Below are 5,162 nucleotides of genomic sequence, written 5' to 3' on the forward strand. Positions count from 1 at the left end.
ATCTCTATTTTTTTACAAACAAGAAAGCGAGTAAGGAAAGTGCCAGCGAATTACTCATCTAATAATTGGAAGAAACAGAATCACACCAGGTCTGTGTGAAACTACACCCCATGCTCTTAACTGCTAGCCTACACTGAACATCAGATTGAGGAGCAGGTGTCTGTAAGTTTCTCTGAGCCGCTTGATTAGGTTTATGTGTGTTCTAAGCAACAGCACTGTCCGTGCCACCAAACAACCAGCACTGCTTTACGTCTTACAGTGAGCAGGGAACATGGTGTCATCTAAAATAACAAAGAGATAACAAGACCTAACAACAAAGCAGTGGTCATAGATTCACAGTAGGATGCATTGTAACAGCATATGATTGGTGTGAAATAGTCACTCCATATTTGGGGTTTAACTGTTTCTTTTTTCCTGCATAAATCTGTTTTCAAATTGAAGTTCAACCATAATCATATAGTTATGGAACTCTCTCCACCTTTTCCAGAAAATTGGTTAAGTATGACATCAGGCTAGGTAACTTAGAGAATTGTTTGTGTTAATAAGGCACCTTGTTGTATGTAGATCAAGTATTTTATCCAAATAGTAAGGAGAACAACAAAGTGAAATCAAATGACAAAGAAAATATAATAGAAAGACAATAGCAAAAAAGGAATAAACATATAAAAATTATAGAAAATATTAACAAAAGCAAAAGCTGATTTTTTTGCAAGGAAAAAAAAGACAAACAGTTAGCAAAAGCTACTGTCTGGTCCATTGTCAAATGTGCTTATTTCATTCTCCCGCCACAAGCAAAATTTAGCAACACTGTTATTTTCCACAATGCCATGGCTTTTCTATTTGCATTGAAATAATATGTATCTTTTTTCCCCTCTGCACCATAGTACAATTTATGTCGAGCTAGTTACATCATTATGCTGGATCCCGATCCTGTGGCTGAGAACCTATCTCAGCCAGGTGGAATGATAGGCCACATGTGAACTGAATTCACTTACAAAATACAATTTCAAGGATAAAATTATTAAGAATTTCTAGATTGTGACCACAGAGCTTTGACCCCCAAATGTGGGGCTCTTCTGATTACAGGGCCCTGCATAACTGAACTGATAATATGCTCATGAAGTCAGCCATGGTGGATCAAATGATTGTTCATTATATTTGCACTTTTGCCAAATAAGTTCTTATAATTTTAATAGGCAGACATACCAAGTTAATTCTGCCAGATCGTGCATTCTTGAGACTATAGTAGTAGAATAATTCTTCTAACTAAAGGCTACTCATTTCACTTTTAAAAAAGAAAACTGTAAGGCAATCAAATGAATCAACTAATATTTGAGCTCCCACTGTGTTGTGGTGGAAATCAACAAAGGTAGAGACAAGTTTCTTTACCTCCAAGAACTCACAATCTAGTTAGAGAAGCAGAAACAAAGGATAATCAATAAATATATCTAACTTACTCTTTTTTTTCTTCGTGTAGCCATTTTCAGGGACCTCAATGACATCAATGTCTTTAAGTCTCGTAACATGGCTTTACTATTGCCAGCTTTCTCTACATTTCTGCAGAAATGCATTCAATTAAGCAGATTCATTGGCCAGCTTAACTTACTCTTCTTAATAGCTGCATAATTTCCCATAACATGCCACTATTTATTCAAGTATTCCCCCTATTGATGGGCAATCATGTTGTTTCCAGTTATATTAGTTAGCTTTAAAAAATACCATATCAGTTAGCTTTTGTCATATAACCAACCACTTTAAAATTTAGTGGCTTAAACAGCAATTATTTATTAATTCCTATGACTCTATGGGTTGGCTGGGAAGTGTTTCTCATCTGGGTCAAGTCATCTCATCACTCTTGTTTCTATGATATCCTAGAATATTAACAGAAGCTTTGATGTCCAGGATGACCTCCATCATAGCACTGACAGTTGGCAAGTTATTGGCCATAGTGACAGGACTGACAGGTACACATGTGTCTCTCCAGTATTCCGGCTAGGATAATTCCTGTGATGATCTTAAGCTTACAAAGAAAGCAAACGATCAAACTCCAATGCATAGGAACTTTTGAAGTCTCTTTTTGGATCATATGGGCTAATGGTCCTATGGGTCAAAAAAGTCCCATGACCAAACCAGGTTAAAGGGATAAAGAAATAGAATCCACCTCTTAATGGAAGAATTTATTCACTTTTACAATATATCACACCACGTTTTTTTGACACTACATACTGCTCTATAATAATATTTATATAAATAATTTATATAAATTTATATAAATAATATTTATATAAATATGGTTGTTTCATTTCTATAAGATAGATTTTCTGAAATGGAGTCATCAAGTTAAAGTAATGTGAATTTTTGGTTTTAATAAATATGATGAAATTGTTTCCCAAAAGATTAGTAATTTATACATGAATAGCAATTTATCAGTGTTCTTTTTCCTGCATCCTCACTAGGAAAGGATGTTATCATTACAATATTCTTTTGACAATCAAACGGATTAAAAACAATGTATTGTTCACAGTTGCCAAGACATGAAATCAACCAAAGTGTCCATTGATAGATGACTGGATCAAGAAGATGAGGTACATATATACAAAGGAATATTACTCAGCCATAAGAAAAGATGAAATACCACCATTTATGACAACATGGATGGATTTCGAGATTATCATGATAAGCAAAATAAGTCAGACGGAAAAGGATGAAAATCATATGATTTCAATCACATGTGGGATATAAAACTAAAATCTACAAACAAACGTGCCAAATGAATAGAGACTCATGGACATGGACAGTGGATTAGTGGTTACCAGAGGGACATTGGGGAGAGGAAAGGTAGATAGGAGTAAATGGGATCAAATATAGGGTGGCGGAAGGAAATTTAACTTTGGGTGAACACAAAATGCAGTATACATGTGAGGTATTATTGAATTGTACATTTAAAAGCTATTTAACTTTATTAACCAATGCCACTCCAATAATTTTAATTAAAAAAAGAAAGTAAAGAGAGGAAAAAATGGCATAGATGATAGAGGCTTTGTTCATCCCTCTTGTGATCAAATCAAAATTTTGACAGAAAAACGGAGCAAATAGCAAGCAAAATCACCTGAGATCTAGATGAACAAAGGCACTACAATTAGGGAGAGAAATAACAAATCACCCTGCAACAGTAGAAGGTAGGACAGGGTGAGGACATGAGGCTGTCCGGTCCTAAGCGGCTGAGTGGGACAGAGGTTATGGCAGTGGGAGCTGGCAGCTGCAGACACCTCTTAAAGGAGCTGTGTCTTCGAGTGGATTTTTACGTTGATGGACTTGCTCACTCTGAGCACGAGCATGGGGTCAGCTGCTCCGGGGCACCAGGGACTTACAAGGGGACACTGAGTTGTCAGAGATAGGGCCAGAGGCTCTCTCCCAGGTAGAAGTGCTGATGGTACCTATGGTTCCTCTGTTGAGCCCTCCCCACTCTCAGTGTGTGGACACAGTATCGTCATAGCTGAGATGTCATCAAACTGGATAACAGAGATTGCTCTGCTCAGAAGATTCCCTGAAAATCTGCCTCCCCCAACTCACAGCCCCATGAAAGCCACATCTATTTGTATCCTCAGTGAGTTCAGTGCTCCTTGATGAGCCAACTCTAAGACTCACACTGGTGGTAGCTGATCACAGTTTCTGGCATGGCCTCTTGAGGCAACTATAAGCACAGCATCTGTGAATTGCTTGCTGAATGTTAACGGGTGGCCCCGGAGGGGCACAGGCTGGAGCTAAACTTACCCTGCAGCTGAAACCCTCTCAAAACTGTGCCACTGGACACCTACTACACAAAGCCATGCTAATAAGACCGGGAGACTTAGGAACTTTGCTTAGTACATAGAAACAAACACAGAAAGGCAACCAAAATGGCAAAGAAGCAGAAACCATATGAGAGAACAGAACAGAGATTCAGGAATATTGGACTCAAGCCACCTAACAGATGCAGAGTTCAAAACACTAGTTACAAAGATATTTAATGAATTTAGGGGAAGTATAGATGAATTTGGTGAGAACTTCAACAAAGAGATAAAAACATAAAAATGGAAATGGAAATTATAAAAGAGATCCAGTCAGAAATGCAGAACACATTATCTGAGATGAAGAGTATATTAGAGGGAATTAACAGAGTGGATAAAGAAGAGGATCGAACCACCGATATGGGATGAGGAAGCCAAGGACGCTCAATCAGAATGAGAAGAAAAAAGTGGCTAAGACTCTAATAATAATTTAAGGAGCCTATGGGACACAATCAGTTGTAAAAATATCTGTGTTATAGGAATACTGGAAGGAAAACAATATGTTGAAGAGCTATTTGAAGAAATAATGATGGAAAACTTCCCTGATCTGGTAAAGGAAATACACCTACAACCCCAGGAAGCTCAGAGTCCCAAGGAAGAGGAACCCAAAGAGGCCCACACCTAGACAAAGGTTAAAGACAAAGAGAGACTCTTAAAAGCGGCTAGAGAAAAGCAGTTACTTACCTACAAGGGAGCCCCCGTAAGACTAGCAGCTAGTTTTTAAAAAGAAACCATTCAGGACAAAAGAGATTGTCGCAAAATATTCAATGTGATGAGAACCCAGGATCTACGCCTAAGAATACTTTATCCAGCAAAGCTATAATTTAGAGTCTAAGGACAGATAAAGAACTAACCCAGACAAAAATATGCTAAAGAAGTTTATCATTACCAAGTCAGTATTACAAGAAATGTTGGACAGAGTTTTTTTTTTAATTATTTTTTATTTTTTCTAGCTTTATTGAAATATAATAGACAATTAGTTGCTTATATTTAAATTATACATTTCAATAATTTTTTTCAACTATAGTTGGCATACAATAATATATTAGTTTCAGTTGTATAGCATAATGATTATAGATCTATATAACTCACAAAGTGGTCACCCCACTAAATCTAGTATCCCTCTTACCCCTTACATATTTATTGCAACATTATTAAAAATTTCCCTATGCTACACTTTATATCTCCATGTCTACTTTGTAACTATCCATTTGTACTTCTTATTCCCTTTGCCCTTTTTCTCCATCCCTCTAACCCCCTTTCCACCTAGTAGCCCTTAAAATAGTCTATCTGTGAATTTATTTCCATGTTTTGTTGTTGTTTATTTTGTTG

General features: G+C 36.8%; 1 non-coding gene across 1 annotated transcript; it reads right to left on the reverse strand.

Moving 5' to 3' along the window:
- Positions 1–1,469: 1,469 nt before the first annotated feature.
- On the reverse strand, positions 1,470–1,599 carry LOC118608164. The gene has a single exon (XR_004952956.1). It is a non-coding gene; the product is annotated as a small nucleolar RNA SNORA33 (small nucleolar RNA).
- Between the last annotated feature and the right edge of the window lie 3,563 nt (positions 1,600–5,162).

This window comes from Rousettus aegyptiacus, unplaced genomic scaffold (genome assembly GCF_014176215.1).
Source record: "Rousettus aegyptiacus isolate mRouAeg1 unplaced genomic scaffold, mRouAeg1.p scaffold_m13_p_9, whole genome shotgun sequence".
NCBI classification, from domain to species: Eukaryota; Metazoa; Chordata; class Mammalia; order Chiroptera; family Pteropodidae; genus Rousettus; species Rousettus aegyptiacus.